This window comes from Dasypus novemcinctus, chromosome 6 (genome assembly GCF_030445035.2).
Source record: "Dasypus novemcinctus isolate mDasNov1 chromosome 6, mDasNov1.1.hap2, whole genome shotgun sequence".
Taxonomy (NCBI): domain Eukaryota; kingdom Metazoa; phylum Chordata; class Mammalia; order Cingulata; family Dasypodidae; genus Dasypus; species Dasypus novemcinctus.
Genome location: NC_080678.1, coordinates 82,462,606 through 82,480,851, shown reverse-complemented (window position 1 = coordinate 82,480,851; position 18,246 = coordinate 82,462,606). Strand labels below are relative to the sequence as shown.

The 18,246-nt window shown below is 40.4% G+C and overlaps 1 protein-coding gene across 4 annotated transcripts in view; it reads left to right on the top strand.

Annotated features, from left to right (window-relative positions):
- CFAP70 (cilia and flagella associated protein 70) overlaps window positions 1–18,246 on the top strand; it is a 151,519-nt gene that overhangs the window by 38,693 nt on the left and 94,580 nt on the right. The window lies entirely within an intron of this gene.

The following is an 18,246-nucleotide window of genomic DNA, read 5'->3' as shown; positions in this document are numbered from 1 at the left end:
TCTTTAACTGAAATCTAGCTTTTCCTTCACTTATGAATGTATGCAATAAATTACAGTAGTATTCATTTCATATCATATTACAGTTGTTGCATATCTCAAATAATCGTTTACACTCATCCATGCTTTGAAATTATGGTTGTTAGACCCAACACTAGTTTAGTACCATAAATTCTCTACTGCTACATTCTGGAAGGGGTCTGTGGTTTTCACTTGACTGGCAAAGGGATACATAGAACAAAAAAAGGTTGAGAACTCTTGTCCTAGAGTTTTGTTTTTTTTTTAAAGATTTATTTATTTATTTAATTTCCTCCCCTCCCCTGGTTGTCTGTTCTTGGTGTCTATTTGCTGCGTCTTGTTTCTTTGTCCGCTTCTGTTGTCGTCAGCAGCACGGGAAGTGTGGGCGGTGCCATTCTTGGGCAGGCTGTTCCCTCCTTCGCGCTGGGCGGCTCTCCTTATGGGTGCACTCCTTGCGCGTGGGGCTCCCCTACGCGGGGGACACCCTGCGTGGTGCGGCACTCCTTGCGCGCATCAGCACTGCGCATGGGCCAGCTTCACACGGGTCAAGGAGGCCCGGGGCTTGAACCGCGGGCCTCCCATGTGGTAGACGGACGCCCTAACCACTGGGCCAAAGTCCGTTTCCCAAGATAAATTTAGAATAAGAATAAAAAGAGATTTTATTTTACCTTCATTTAATACTTCTTGAACACTTTTCTTCTCTTTAATTGGATCTGAATTTCTGATATAGTTTCCTTCTTTCTAAAGAACTTCTTTTAGCATTTCTTGAAGGCTGGTCTACTGGCAACAAGCTCCTTCAGTTTTTGTTTGTCTGGGGGAAGTCTTTATTTCTTTTTCACTTTTTCTTTTAATTAAAGTACTTGTAGGTTTACAGAAACATCATGCAACATAACCCCTTGTCAACATACAGTTTTCCCTATTTTTAACATTTTGCATTAGTATGGTGACTCTGTTACAATTCATGGAACAATATTGTTATAATGATACTATTAACTTTAGCATGCTGTTTACGTAAGGGTTCACTCTGTGTTTTCAGATCTGTGGGGTTGTGTGTGTGTGGTAACTTTTATATAACCTAATATTTCCCTTTTTGTCTTTTTTCAAACATGCAATTCAGTGCTGTTAATTGCATACCCAAAATTGTGCCTCCATCACCATCATCCACTGCCAGAACTTTTCCATCACCACATATAGATACTCCATACCAATTAAACATTAACCCCCCATTTCCCTTCCCCACTCAGTCCTTAGTAACCTGTATTCTAGTTTCTGAGTCTATGAATATGCATATTCTGCTTATTTCATGTAAGCGAGATTATACATTATTTGTCCTTTTGTGTCTGGGTTATTTTATTCAATTTGATGTTTCAAGGTTCATTCATATTATAGCATACATCAGAACTTCATTTCTTTTTATAGGTGAATAATATTCCATTATGTATTTATACCACATTTTGTTTATCATTTTGTCAATTAATAGATTCTTGGGTTGTTTCCACTTTTTAACAATTGTCAGTAATCCTGCTATTAATATAAGTGTGCCAAGATGTTCCTGCTTTTAATTCTTTTGGGTATATACCTAGAAGTAGGATTGCTGGGCCATATGGCAGTTCTGTACTTAACTTTCTGAGGAACTGCCAAAACTTTTCCACAGTGCTGTACCATTTTACATTCCTTCTAACAACATGCCAGTGTTCTTATTTCTCCACATCTTCTCCAACACTTATTTTCCATTTTTTAAATAGTAGCCATTCTAGTGGCTGTGAGATGGTATCTCATTGTGGTTTTAATATGTATTTCCCCGATGGCTAATGACTTTGCATGTCTTTTCATGTGCTTCACAGAAGTGACGATTCAGATCTTTTCCCCATTTCTTAACTGGGTTGTGTGTCTTTTAGTTGCTGATGCATAGAAGTTCTTTATATATGCTGGATATCAAACCTTATTAGATATATAGTTTCCAAATATTTTCTCCCATTCTTTAGGTTGTCTTTTTACTTTCTTGATAAATTCCTTTGATGCACAAAAGTGTTTAATTTTGATGAAGATCCATTTATCTATTTTTTCTTCTGTTGCTTGTTTTGGTATAAAAATCTAAGAAACCATTGCCTATCAAAAGGTCCTTAATGGGAAGTGGATGTGGCTCAGGTGACTGGTCTCCTATATACCACATGGGAGGTTGCTAGTTTAGATCCTGGTGCCTCCTAAAGAAGACAGCGAGCTGACATGTGTGGCAAGCTGACGCAACAAGACACAACAAGAGACATGGGGAGGAAAAACATAATGAGAAATACAACAAAGCAAGGAGTGGAGGTGGCTCCAGAGATTAGGCACCTCCCTCCCACATCAGAGGTCCCGGGTTTGGCTCCTGGTGCCTCCTAAAGAAGCAGGGAAGGCGAACAGACACAGCAAGTGAAAAACAAAAAGGGGGTGGGGAGAAATAAAATAAATCTTTTTTAAAAAAGGGTCCTTAAGATGCTTCCCTGTTTTCTTCTAGGAGTTTTGTAGTTTTGATTCTTATGTTTAGGTCTTTGATTCACTTTGAGTTGATTTTTGTATATGGTGTAAGGCTAGGGTTCACCTTCATTCTTTTATATTCAGATATTCAGTTTTCCCAGCACCACTTGTTGAAGAGACTACTCTTTCCCATTTGAGTGGACTTAGCAACCTTGCTGAAAATTAGTTGACCGTAGATGTAAGGGTTTATTTCTGAGCTCTCAATTTCGTTCTATTGGCCTATATTTCTGGCCTTATGTGAATACCATGCTGTTTTGATTACTGTGGGTTTTGGGAAGTGTGATTCTTTAAACTTCATTTTTCTTTTTCAAGATGGTTTTGGTCATATGGGATTGCTTACCTTTCCATCTAAATTTGATGATTATTTTTTCCCTTTCTGTAAAGAAATCTACTGGGACTTTGATAGGAATTCCATTAATCTGCATATATTGCACCTAAACAATGTTTAGTTTCTAAGCCATGAACATAGAATGTCCTATCATTTATTTAGGTCTTCTTTGATTTCTTTTAGCAATGTTTTTATAGTTTTCTGTGTACAAATCCTTATCATCCTTGGTTAGATTTATTCCTAGATATTTGATTATTTTAATTGCTATTATTTTTTATTTTTTTATTTGTTAAAAGATACACAGATCACACAAAATGTTACATTTAAAGATGTAAGAGGTTCCCATATACCTGACTCCCCATACCCCCCGCTCCTCCCACATTAACAACTTCTTTCATTAGTGTGGTACATTCCTTGTATTTGATGAGTACATTTTGGAGCATTGCTGCACAGCATGGATTATAGTTTATGTTGTAGTTTACACTCTCTCTGAGTCCATTCAGTGGGTTATGACAGGATATATAATGTCCTGCACCTGTTCCTGCAATATCATCAAGGACTCCAAGTCCTCGAAAATGCCCCAATATCATACCTCTTTTTCCCTCTCCCTGCCTTCCATGGCCACTGTCTCCACATCAATGGTATAATTTCTTCCATTGCTAGAGTCACAATAATTCTATAGTAGAGGGAAACGGACTTTGGCCCAGTGGTTAGGGCGTCCGTCTACCATATGGGAGGTCCGCGGTTCAAACCCCGGGCCTCCTTGACCCGTGTGGAGCTGGCCCACGTGCAGTGCTGATGCGCGCAAGGAGTGCCGTGCCACGCAAGGGTGTCCCCCATGTGGGGGAGCCCCACGCGCAAGGAGTGCGCCCGTGAGGAGAGCCGCCCAGCCTGAAAACAGGGAGCAGCCTGCCCAGGAATGGCGCCGCCCACACTTCCCGTGCCGCTGACGACATCAGAAGCGGACAAAGAAACAAGACGCAGCAAATAGACACCAAGAACAGACAACCAGGGGAGGGGGGGGAATTACCAGGGGAGGGGGGGGAATTAAATAAATAAATAAATCTTAAAAAAAAAAAATTCTATAGTAGAATACCAGTAAGTCCACTCTAATCCATATTTTTTTAAAAGATTTATTTTTTATTTATTCCTCCCCCTCCCCCCAGTTGTCTGCTCTCTGTGTCAATTTGCTATGTGTTCTTCTGTGACAGCTTTTATCCTTTTCAGTGGCTCCAGGAATCTGTGTTTCTTTTTTTGTTGCATCATCTTGCTGTGTCAGCTCTCCATGTGTTCAGCACCATTCTTGGGCAGGCCGCACTTTCTTTCGCACTGGTCAGCTCTCCTTATGGGGCACACTCTTTGCACGTGGGGTTCCCCTACACAGGGGACACCCCTGCATGGCACAGCACTCCTTGCGCGCATCAGCACTGCGCATGGGCCAGCTCCACATGGGTCAAGGAGGCCCGGGGTTTGAACCGTGGACCTCCCATGTGGTAGGTGGACGCCCTATCAATTGGGCCAAGTCTGCTTCCCCCAATCCATATTTTATTCCTCTGTCCTGAGGAACCTGGGATGGTGATCTCCACTCACCTCTAAATCGAGAGGGGGCTTAGATCCCACATGACTGATGGATGGAATTCATCTTGTTGCTGTAGACTCTCTCAGTTTCCTGGTGTGGTGGTTGATCATCCTCACCTCCCTGTTAGCTGACCTGGGTAAGTCCACTGAACTGGAGAGTAGATGTTACAACTCTGCTGAGGCTCAGGGCCCAGCTGGCACATGGACAGTCCAGAGATTCAAGTCTCCTGAGCATACACCAACCACAGTGCCAACCACAGGTTCAGGAAAAGTGACAGAAGAGGCATGCCGAGAGAGGTCACATCTGAGTCCAACTCCATCACACTCAGGAGCACAAATTCCAAAGTAGGGCCCACTGGCAAGTTACTGAACTCCAGAGTCATCTGTCATGACCGTAGGACCTGGGTGCCTCCATAGCCCTCAGGAGCACCCCTACCTGGGGTTGTATGTACTTTGGCTGTCTCTGAGAGCTTGCTGAGATGTGGGTAAGCACAACACCTCTGATGACTTCCCGACTCATTTTGAAGTCTCTTAGCCATATAAACTCATTTGTCTTTACCATTTGCCCCTTTTATTCAAGGTCTTTTTCTAGTTGCATCACCAGCTGGTGCTTGGTAGTAATACCTCAGCACCAGGGAGGCTCATCCCTGGGAGTCATGTCCCATGCTAGGAAGAAGGTAATGCATTTACATGCTGAGTTTGGCTTAGAGAATTGCCACATTTGAACAACATGGAGGCACTCAGGAGGTAACTCTTAGGCATGCTGCAGCTCTTTTAATTGCTTATTATAAATGTAATTTTTTCTTGGTTTTATCTTTGGATTGATAATTAGTGGTATATAGAACACCACTGATATTTGCATGTTGTTCTTGTACACTGTCACTCTGCTGAATTCATTATTTGCTCTATTAACTTTCTTATGGATTTTTCAGGATTTTCAATGTATCGGATCATCTCACCAGCAAATAGGGAGAATTTTAGTTCTTTCTTTCCAATTTGAATGCCTTTTATTTCTTTTTCTTTCCTAACTACTCTGGATATCATTCCTCGTACAATATTGAGTAACAGTGATGACAGTGGGTAGCTTTGTCTTGTTCCTGTCTTAGAGGGAAAGCGCTAAGTCTTTCATCATTATGTATAATGTTAGCTTTGGGTTCATATTTGCTCTTTATCATGTTGAGGATGTTTCCTTCTATTCCTAGTTTTCTAAATGTTTTTATCCAGAAGAGGTGCATATTTTGTTAAATGCTCTTTCTGCACCAAATGAAATGATCATGTGTTTTTTTTTCCCTTCATTCTGTTAATATGATATATTACATTAATTGATTTTCTTATGTTGAACCACCTTTGCCTACCTGCAGTAAATCCCATTTGATCATGGTGTATAATGTGCTGTTGGATTCCATTTGATAGTATATTGTTGAGGAATTTTGCATCCATATTTGTAAGGGATGTTGGTCTGTAATTTCATTTACTCGGAGTATCTTTATCTAACTTTGATATTAGGGTGATGTTGACCTCATAGAATGAATGTTTTAGTTTGCTAAAAACTGGAGCAATATACCAGAAATGGGTTGGCTTTTATAATAGGAATCGATTAGATTAAAAAGCTTATAGATCTGAAGCCATGGAAGTGCCCAAATCAAGGCATCATCAAGCAATGCTGTTTTGATTACTGTGGATTTTGGGAAGTATGAATCCTTAAATTTTGTTTTTCTTTTGCAAGTTGATTTGAAATGCTGCCTCACCAAGTTGCAGCTGTGGGCATTCAGGCACATGGTGGCCTTATCTAAAGATGTTTTCTCTCTGAGTTCAGCTGTGGGTGATCAAGCATGGTGGCTCTGCCACTCTCTGCCTTCTTCTCCAGGCTCACTCCCTGAACTCAGCTGTGGGCAATCACACGTATGCCTCATCTTTCCCCCTCTCCTCTGGGCCTTGTCTTTTTCAGCCTCTCCTGGGCCTTTTTCCCTGCTTCTATGCTCTGGTCATTCCAGCCATTGGACTGCGGGTCTTCTCTCTCAACCTCTTAGGTTTTCTCTCTCTCTGCAGCTTTTTTCTGTGTGTATCTCTGCATGTTTCTCCCAATTATGAAGGATTCCAGTAAAAGGATTAAGACCTACCTACATCATGCCCTACTGAAGTGATCTAATTAAAAGGAAAATCCCTTAACTGAATCTAATCAAAAGGTCCCATTTACAATAGGTTTACACACACAGAAATGGATTAGCTCTAAGGATATGATCTCCTGTTCCACCCAAGCTTCAAACTATCATGAGTCAGGGAGTGGTCACTTCTGTTCAATTTTTTTGGAAGAGTTTGAGCAGGATTGGTGTTACTTCTTCTGGAATCATTTGGTAAAATTCACCTGGTGAAGCTATCTGGTCCTGGCTTTTCTTTGTTGGGAGGTTTTTTTGTTTGTTTGTTTTTATTAATTTCTCTCTCTTCCCCCCCACCCATTGTCTGTTCTCTGTGTCCATTCACTGTGTGTTCTTCTGTGTCCTGCTTTCATTCTTGTTAGCAGCACAGACATCTGTTTCTCTTTTTGTTGCATCATCTTGCTGTGTCAACTCTCCGTGTGTGCGGTGCCACTCCTGGGCAGGCTGCACTTTTTTTGCGCAGGGCAGCTCTCCTTGCGGGGATGCACTCCTTGCACATGGGCCAGCTCACCACACGGGTCAGGAGGCCCTGGGTTTGAACCTGGGCCTCCCATATGGTAGGCGAACACTCTTATCAGTTGAGCCAAATCTGCTTCCCTGTTGGGAGGTTTTTGATTACTGATTAATCTCTTTACTAGTTATTAGTTTGATGAGGTCTTCTATTTCTTCTTGAGTCAGTATAGGTAGTTTGTGTGTTACTAGGAATTTGTCCATTTTATCTAGATTATCAAGTTCGTTGGCATACATTTATTCATAGTATCTTCTTGTAGTCCTTTTTATTGCTGTAGGGTTGGTAGCAATGTCCTGGTTTTATTTCTGATTTTGGTTATTTTATCATCTCTCCTTTTTTGTCAGTCTAGCTAAAGGATTGTTAATTTTGTGATCTTTTTGAAAACCAACTGTGGATTTTGTGGATTCTCTCCATTGTTTATTTTTTAAAATTTATTTCCTTTCCCCCCGCCCCCAGTTGTCTGTTCTCTGTGTCTATTTTGCTGCATGTTCTTTTTGTCTGCTTCTGTTGTTGTCAGCGGCACGGGAATCTGTGTCTCTTTTTAGTTGCATCATCTTGTTGTGTCAGCTCTCCGTGTGTGCGGCACCATTCCTGAGCAGGCTGAACTTCTTTCACACTGGGCGGCTCTCCTTATGGGGTGTACTCCTTGCGCTTGGGGCTCCCTTATGCAGGGGGCACCCCCACGTGGCACGGCACTCCTTGCGGGCATCAGCACTGCACGTGGGCCAGCTCCACACGGGTCAAAGAGGCCCGGGGTTTGAACCACGGACCTCCCATGTGGTAGATGGATGCCCTATCCACTAGGCCAAGCCGGCTTCCCTCTCCATTGTTTTTCATTCTGTATTCATTTTCTACTCTAGTCTTTATTTCCTTCCTTCTGCTATCTTGGATTTTGTTTGCTTTTCTTTTTCTTTTTTTTAAAAAGATTTATTTATTTATTTCTCTCCCTTTCCCCCACCCCCACCCCGGTTGTCTCTTCTCTGTGTCTATTTGCTGTGTCTTCTTTGTCCACTTCTATTGTTGTCAGCGGCACGGGAATCTGTGTTTCTTCTTGTTGCGTTATCTTCTTGTGTCAGCTCTCCGTGTGGGCGGCGCCATTCTTGGGCAGGCTGGACTTTCTTTCATGCTGGGCAGCTCTCCTTACAGGGTGCACTCCTTGCATGTGGGGCTCCCCTACATGGGGGACACCCCTGCGTGGCACAGCACTCCTTGCGCACATCAGCACTGCACATGGCCAGCTCCACTTGGGTAAAGGAGGCCCAGGGTTTGAACCACGGACCTCCCAGATGGTAGATGGACGCCCTAACCACTGGGCCAAGTCCGATGCCTGCTCTTCTTTTTCTAGATCATCCAGTTGTGAGTTTCGTTTTCTGACTTGGGATCTTCTTTTTTAATGTAAACATTAGAGCTATAAATTTCTCTCTCAGCAGTGCCTTTGCTGCATCCCATAATTTTTGATAGATTGGTGCTTCATTTTCATTCAAGACTTTACCTAATTTCCCTTGTGGTGATTTCTTCTTTAACCCATAGGTTGTCCAAGAGTACATTGTTCAGTTTCTATATATTTGTGTATTTTCCATTTTCCTCTGTTATTAATTTCTAAGTTCATTCCATTGTAGTCAAAGAAGATAGTTTGTATGAAAACATTATTTTTGGATTTATTTAGACTTGTTTTATAAGCTAACAGATGGTCTATCCTGGTGAATCATCCATGTCCACTAATAATGTGCATTCTGTTGCTTTTGGGTCAAGTGTTCTATATCTGTCTGATAGTCTAGTTGGTTTAGAGTATTGTTCAGGTCTTCTATTTCCTTATTGATCTTTTGTCTAGACGGTCCATCTACATATCTCTTCTTTCATGCTATCTACTTTTCCCATTAGAACCCTCAACATATTAATCATAGTTATTTAATAATTTTGAAATTTGTATCATACCTGAGTCTAGTTCTGATGTTTTCTTTGCCTCTAAAGACTATTTTTTTCTTGCGTTTTAACATGATTGGACTTTTTTTGTTGAAAGCTGTACATGATGTATTGGGCAATAGAAACTGGGTGTCAGCATGAGGCATGACTCCCAGGGATGAGCCTCCCTGGCACCAAGAGATTATTACCAAGTGCCAACTAGCAAAGCACCTGGAAAAAGACCTTGACCAAAAGGGGAAAGGATAAATACAAATGAGTTTTTATGGCTAAGAGATTTCAAAGTGAGTTGGGAGGTTGTTCGAGAGGTGATGCTAATCCTCAGCAGGATTCTATTGACTGCCACAGTAAATATTGCCTCAAATACTGTAGATCCTGAGAGCTCTAGAGACATCCAGACACTATAGGAAGGACAGACAGTGCAGGAGTCTCGCACCTTTCCAGTGGGACATACTTTGGAAGTTACGCTCCCCAATGTAACAGAGTTGGACTCATTTGTGGTTCCCCTACACATGACTCTTCTGCTCCTTCTATTTGAACCTATAGTTAGTACTAGACTTAATAGGTGTGTGTCCAAGAGACTTAAATCTCTGGGTTGTCCATGTGCTAGTTGGGCCCTGAATCTCAAGAGAGTTGAGACACCTACTTTCCAGTTTATAGAACTCACCGAGGACAACTAACAAGGAGATGATGATGGACAATGCCCATCCCAAGGAACAAAGAGAGCCTGCAACTGCAAGCAAGATAGTCCCATCCATCTGCCCCATGGGAGTTAAGCCCCCTTGTAATTAGAGGTGGAGTGGGTATCACCATCCCAGAATCCTCAGGATTGGGGAATGAACCATAGACTAGAGTATACTTACTGTTATTCTACTATAGACTTATTGTTATTCTAGCAATGGAAGAACCTTCATCATTGATGTGGTATCTACCAGAGGTTCTGAGGGGAGGGAAAGGGAAAAACAGGTGAAATATGGGGGTGTTTTCAGGAGATTGGAATTGTCCTGAAAATTGTTGCAATGATGGATACAGAGCATTATATATTTTGTCATAATTTACAAAATTGTGCAGGACAGCATATAAACTATAATGTAAACTATAATCCACACTTACTGGCTATGCTCCAATATGTGTTGATTAATTGTAACCTATGTACCACACTAATGAAAGATGTTGTTAATGTGGGAAAGTATGGGAGGGGTAGGGAGTGGGGCATTATGTAATCTAAAGCAATTTTTAAAAAAGTATTAAAGAACTGAGGAAGAAAAAAAAAAGAAATGGGGTAATTAGGCTTTTAGTTTGAGGTTTTATGCTAATTTGGCTAGGAGCTAAACTGTTTAATGATGCCATACTTATAAGTGACGAGAATTCACAATTCTTTCCTTTTGTATTTGGGTTTCACAAGAGCTGTTCTTTTTTTTTTTTTCATTTAAAAAATTTTATCGAGGTATAGCATTCATACGTGAACATATATAAACACCAAATAGACAGTAATAGTTGTAAACATATAAATCAAACAAGCATATCATCATTCAGGGCACTCATGCCTCACCCCATCACCAACACCTTGCATTGTTGTGAAACATTTGTTACAAACTATGAAAGTGCATCATCAAAATATTACTACTAACTATAGCCCATATCTTACATTTTGGTATATTTTTACCTCAAACCCACCCGATTATTAACACCCTGTATTAGTATAATACATTTTTTATTGTTCCTGAGAGAACATTCTCCTATTTGTCCTATTAACCACAGTCCATCTTCTATCACAGGATTTACTGTGTTATACAGTCCCATGCCTTGTACAACCCATTCAAAGTATATACTCAGTGGCTCTCATTTTCATCACTGAGTTGTGCTGTCATCACCTCAGTCAATTTTAGAACATTTTCATTACTCCAAAAGGAAAAATCCCATACCCCCTTATACCTTCCTATTGTTTTCTCTTAGAATTTATGTATCTTATTTGTCACTGCTGCAAAAAATGTTACAATATTACTGTTAACTATCATCCATAAGTTACATTAGTTGTAATTTTCCCATGTATCACCATATTCTTAATACTTTGTAAAAGAAGAATATTCTTATATTTATACAATTAACCACAATCTTCATTCACCACCAAAATCAGTTATACATCTCTAGCTTCCTTTCAATTGAAATGTACGTCCATTGAGTATCCCTTTCAGCCACAATCACGTTTACAAATCAGCAGTGTTAGTTACACTCACTATAATGTGTTACCATCAACAATTCATTTCCATACTTTTACAATGAATCTTATTAAAAATTCTATGTACATTAAGCATCAGCTCCTATTCTCAACCCACACTCTGTCTCCTAGTAACCAATACTGTGAGTTTATTCATTGTATTTAGTTCATAGTAGTGACACTATACAATATTTGTCCTTTTGTGTCTGGCTTATTTCACTCTACACAATATTTTCAAGGTTCATCCATATTGTCATATGCATCCCAATTTCCTTCTTACAACTGAATAGTATTCCATTGTGTATATACCACATTTTGTTTATCCATTCATTGGTTGATGGACTCTTGGATTTTTCCAATTTTAGCAATTGTTAATGCTGCTTTGAACAATGGTGTGCAAATGTCAGTTCACATCTATGCTTCTGAATATAGTTCCTAGTAAAGAGATTGCTGGATTATATGGCAGTTCTATGTTCAGCTTCCTGAGGTACTGCCAAACTGTCTTCCACAGAAACTGCAACATTCTACAGACCCACTGTAGCAGTTTGATATTAATGATGAATTCCAAAAGGAAATATTGGATTATGTTTGTAAACTGATCTTTTCCTCTGGGCATATGAGATTATATTGGCTTGATTACTTAATTACTAGACTACTTAATCAAGTAAACCCCTTGTGTAAGTAGTCCCCATCAAAGGGCAGGGACTCACAGATAAAAGGCATGGCAAAGGACAGAATTGGAGGTTCTTAATGTTGGAGTTTTGATGTTGGAGTTTGATGCTGGTCTTAAGCTGGAGCCCCAGGAGAGAGACAGAGCCATTTGCCTGATAGTCTACAGCTGACGTTGTGGAGAGAGGCAAAGCCTAGAGAGCCTCATAGTCTACAGCTGACCTCGTGGAGAAAACAGAGGAGCTGAGCCCAGAGGAACCCAGGAAGCCTGAACCCTCAAAGACCCCAGCAGCATCTTGCTCCAATACGTGAAAATAGACTTTGGTGAGGGCAGTAACTTATGTTTATGGCCTGGGATCTGTAAGCTCCTACCCCAAATAAATACCCTTTATAAAAACCAACCAATTTCTGGTTTTTCGCATCAGCACCCCTTTGGCTGACTAGTACACCCGCCAACAGTGAAGGAATGTTCATATTTCTCCACATTCTCTCCAGCACTTGTAATTTTCTGTGTCTTTTTCCCTCTTTAATAAGGGCCATTCTATAGGGTGTGAAATGGTATCTCATTGTATTTTTGACCTGCATTTCCCTAATAGCTAGTGATGTTGAACATTTTTTTGTGTGGTTTTTGGCCATTTGAATTACCACTTTGGAAAAAATATCTATTCAAATCTTTTGCCCATTTTTTTTTAAGATTTATTTTTTATTTAATTCTCTCTCCTTCCCCCCCCCCCCCCCCGAGTTGTCTGCTCTCTGTGTCCATTCGCTGTGTGTTCTTCTGTGTCTGCTTGTGTCAGCGGCACCCGGAATTTGTGTCTCATTTTGATGTGTCATCTTGCTGTGTCAACTCTCCAGGTGTGCAGCGCCACTCCTGCGCGGCGCTGTGCTTTTTTCGCGCTGGGCGGCTCTCCTTACGGGGCACACTCCTTGCGTGTGGGGCTCCCCTACGCGGGGGACACCCCTGTGTGGAATGGCACTCCTTGCATGCATCAGCACTGCGCATGAGTCAGCTCATCACATGGGTCACGAGGTCCTGGGTTTGAACCTTGGACCTCCCATGTGGTAAGCAGATACCCTAACCGTTGGGCCAAATCTGCTTCCTTCTTTTGCCCATTTTAAAAATTTGATTGCTTGTTTTTTCATTGTTGAGTTGTATGATATCTTTATATAGCATAGAAATCAAACCCTTATCAGATATGTAGTTTCCAAATATTTTCTCCCATTGAGTAGGCTAACCTTTTACTTTCTTGATAAAGTCTTTTGAAGAACAAAAGTGTTTTGAAGAGGTTCCATTTATCTATTTTTCCTTTCATTACTCTCGCTTTGTGTATAAATTTTAAGAAATTACTGCCTACCACAAGATCTAAGATGTTTCCCTACATTTTCTTCCAGGAATTTTATGGTTGTTGCTTTTATATTAAGTTCCTTGATCCATTTTGAGTTAATTATTTTATAAAGTGTAAGATAGAGGTCCTCTTTCTTTCTTTTGGATATGGATATCCAGTTCTCCCAGCTCCATTTATTGACTAGAATGTTCTGGCCCAGCTGGGTGCATGTGACAGCCCGTCAAAAGTCACTTGACTGTAGATTTGAGGGTCTATTTCTGAGTTCTCAATTCAGTTCCATTGGTCAATCTGCTTATCTTTATGCAAGTGCCATGCTGTTTTTATGACTATAGCTAGGTAATATGGTTTAAAGTCAGGAAATGAGATCCTCCAACTTTGTTTTTCTTTTAAAATATATTTTTGGCTATTTGGGGACCCTTACTCTTTTAAATAAATTTTAATTTATTTCGTTAGTCTTCCAATGCACGAACATGGAACTTATCCATTTCTTTAGATCTTCTTTTGTTTCTTTTGGCAACACTTTGTAGTTTTCTGAATACAGGCCCTTTATGTCCTTGGTTAAGTTTATTCCTAAATGTTTTATTCTCTTAGTTGCTATTATAAGTAGAATTTTTTTCTAACTTCCTCCTTAGATTGCTCATCAGTAGTATATAAAAACACTACTGTTTTTGCCTATTAATCTTGTGTCCTTCCACTTTGCTGAAGTCAATTAGTTCTAAAAGCTTTGGCATGGATTTTTTGGGATCTTCTAGATATAGGATCATATCAGTGAATAATGAAAGTTTTACTTCTTCCTTTCCTGTTTGGGTGCCATTTATTTATTTATCTATATCTATCTATCTATATTTATTTATTTATATTGCCTAATTAGCTAGAATTTCTAGCACAATATTGAGTAACAGTGATGACAGTGGGTATCCTTATCTTGCTCCTGATCTCACTGGGAAAGCTTTCCATCTTTCACTGTTGACTATAATGCTAGCTGTGGGGTTTTTCATAAATGCACTTTACCTGTAGAGAAAGTGTCCTTCTATTCCTATCTCTGGAGTGTTTTTAGTAAGAAAGGATGTTGTATTTTGTCAAGTGCCTTTTTTGTGTCAATTGAGATGACCATGTGATTTTTCTTCTTCAATTCATTAACGTGGTTCATTACACTAATTGATTATCTTATGTTGAGCCACCCTTGCATACCTGAGATAAAACCCATTTGATCATGGTGTATTCTTCTTTTAATGTGCTTTTGGCTTCAATTTGCAAGTATTTTGTTGAGGGAATTTTGTAGTGAAATTTATTAGAGGGGTGGGCCTGTAATTTTCTTTTTTCATAGTATCTTTATCTGGTTTGGGGACTAGGGTGTTGTTGGCTTCATAGAATGAGTTTGATAGCACTCCTTCCTATTTAATTTTTTGGAAGAGCTTGAGCAAGTTTGATATTAGACCATCTATGAATAATTGGTAGAATTCACCTGTGAAGTCATCTGACTCAGGGCTTTTCATTTTGGGGAAGTTTTTGTTTTTGTTTTCAGAGTTAAAATATTTTACTCTTGGGAAGCAGATGCGACTCAAGTGATAAGGCCTCTGCCTACCATATGGGAGGAGCCGGGTTCAATCCCTGGGGCCTCCTCATGAAAAAGAAGAAGAGAAAGCATGCCCGTGTTGCAAACCAGTGCCCGCATAGCGAGCCAAGTGCCCAGGTGGGTGCCTGTGCAGTGAGGCAAGTGCCCACGTGGTGAGCTGAGCACCCGCACGAGTGCCTGCATGGTGAACCAGTGCCTGCCTGGTGAGCCAAGTGCTCATGCGCAAGCCAAGCACCCACATGGTGAGCAGCAAGATGATGACACAACAAAAGAGACAAAGGGGAGAGTCAAGGTGAAGCGTAGCAGAGACCAGAAACTGAGGTGGCACAATCGATAGGGAACCTCTGTCCACATCAGAGATCCCCAGGATCAAAACCTGGTGAATCCTAGAGGAGAAAGATGAGAAGAGGAGACAAAAAGAGAAATAGATACAGAAGATCACATGGTAAATGGACACAGACAGCAAAAACAGCAGTGTGGGGAGGGAGAGGGGAAGACAAAAAAGTGAAAAAACTAATAAAAAATACTTTACTCTTGCAAATTTTACAAAAACCTAGCAACATGTGAACACTCATTTTACAAAAACCTAGCAACATGTGACCTTCAAAGCTACCATGCAAGCGAGGCAGCTTGAAAATTAAACTTTATTAGCCTCATAGTAAGTCCAGTCCTGTCACCAATCCACCAAATGACGCAATGTACATCTTGCCAAATCCAGGGGCCACTTATCTCTCCTCTTCCTATCTGAGCTCTTATCATCATTGGATCACCCCTTCCTTATGTAAACACATTTGTTCTCTTGTTTTCTACAACTTTAGATTCTAGGCTGTTCCTTCTTTGACTATATTCTGTGTCTCAGGGCTCAGTATTGGAGTTTCTTCTCTATTCTCACTGTCTAGTGATCTCAACTAGCCTCACAATTGTAAATACCAGTTGTAAAACGTCTTCCAAATTTAAGCCTCTGGCCTGGACTTGAGAAATGTCATTTGCCTACTCACTACTCCACTTAAATATATAGTGGGCACCTCAAAATATTAATGTTTTCAGTACAAACCCAATCCTAAACCTGTTTGTACCATTTTAGCAAACACCTCTACCATTTACTCAGGAGGTCAGTCTAAATAAAACCTAGGAATTATCCCCTGATTTCTCTCTTTGCCTCTCATATCACATCTGCCCACTGGCAAATTCTGTCAATCCTACCTTGAAAATACATTCTGAATTTGACCATTTCTTACCCTCTCCAGCATAGCTGCCCTTGTTCAAGACCATCACTATCTATTGTCTAAACTGTTGTAATTGCACCCCAACTTGTTCCCTATTTTCACTCTTGGTCCTTAACAGTCAGTTTTCCTTACTCCCCTTCTCAGAATCTTCTAAATCCTGCCACATTTAGAACAAAATCCAAAGTTTTATCACGGCTTACAGGGCACAGCATCAGTGGTTCTCCAAGTGTGGTTCCCAGACCAGCAGCTTCAGCATCACCTGGGAATTTGTTATAAATACTGATTTTCAGATGTCACCCCAGAAATGCTGAATCAGAAACTCTGGAGGTGGGCTCAGCAATCTATTGTAACACACCCTCTGGGTGACTATGAGGTATCTACATCCTCTGATCCAGGACTGGTTCTCTGACGTTTTCTCCTACCACTCCCCCTCACTCATTTCACTCCTATCACACTGGCCTGGCTGTTCCTGGAACAGAACAAATGAAGTCCTCAGAGCTTTTGCACCTGTGGCTCCTAGGCCTAAACTCTTTCCTCAGTCACAAGGATGGCTCATGCCTTTGCTTCAGGTCAGTCTCTGCTTAAGGCTCATGTCCTCAGAGAGGCTTTCCCTGGATACCCTTTCTAAAATCAGCCCCCACCCCCACCCCTTTGTTCCACCCTGTGTTTTTCTTCAAAGCCCTTGTCACTATTTGTCACGATATGTATTTTTTTATTGAGAAAGTTATGAACTGACAAAACAATAATGCACGTGTGTAGAATTCTTTTGGGGAGGTTTTTGTGACTGTTTCAATCTGTAGACACATGATTGGTTTGTTGAGATCTTCTATTTCTTCTATGGTCAGTATAGGTTGTTGGTGTGTTTCTAAGATTTTGTCCATTTCATCTACATTGTCTAGTTTTTTTGGTGTACATTTGTTCATAGTATTCTCTATGATCTCTTTTTTTTTTTGAAGCAAGAAGTCTGCTTTATTATATTGTACTTGATAAGAAGGTTAGTAATCATCAGTGGTTGAAAAAAAAAAAAGGTAGAAACAAGTAAGGGTGAGATGCTCTTGGCAGGATGTTAAGAAATGGCACCAGCAGATATAGCTCCTAAATGACAGGTAATACCTAAGATGAAAATCCTCGTATTTTCTAGCTCCTTCTGTGGCCAATCTATCAGCAGCTTCATTGCCTTTGATGCCATGATGACCAGGAACATAATTCCATTGAATATCCATTCCTTGGGAAGCTTGATCAATCCTTTCAAAATACTTCTGTTGACAACATCTCTTCTAGAGGCTATTTTCTGTCCATTTTCTTTCCAGTTATTTTCTGTCCATTTTCTTTCCAGTTAGGCATCCTGTCTGCAACACCTTTGATGATAAACTTGCTGTCTGTTCCAATGATGAGTTTGTCTAGGTTTTGGCTCTTTGCTTGTTTATTTGCTTTATGGGCTGCCTTCAGTTCAGCACTTTGGTTTGTCTACCGTCCAGAAACACTTCACTTACATTTAGAGGATTGTCGGGTCTCCAGTAAACTCCAACTCCTGCTTTTGCACCATCTGTTTCATTATTTCTGCAGCTGCTATCTACATAAACAGTTGGAGGGTATTCTCCATGCCAGCCAGAAGCCTTCCTGGTCGTCTGGAGCTCATGTTGTCCCTTTGCAGTAGGATTGCTTGGCATCGTCCTGGGTATCCAGTTGGAGGATGTCTCTGGTTAATCTTAATGATCTCTTATTTCTGTGGAGTCAGCGGTATTGTCTGCCTTTCATTTCTGATTTTATTTATTTGCATCTTCTCTCTTTTTTCTTTGTCAGTCTAACTAAGGCCTTCTCAATTTTGTTGATCTTCTCATGGAACCAACTTCTGGTTTTGTTGATTCTCTCAATTGTTGTTGTTTTTTTGCTCTCAATTTCTTTATTTCTGCTCTGATCTTTATTATAGTTTCTTTCCTTCATTTTACTTTAGGATTAGTTTGTTGTTCTTTTTCTAATTCCCCCAGGAGTACACTTAGGTCTTTGATTTTAGCTTTTCTTCTTTTTTAATGTAAGCATTGAAGGCTATAAATTTCCCTCTCAGCACTGCCTTTGCTGAATCCCATCGGGTTTGATACATAGTCTTCTCATTTTCATTCATCTTGAGATATTTACTGATTTTTCCTGCAATTTATTCTTTGACCCACTGATTATTTAAGAATGTT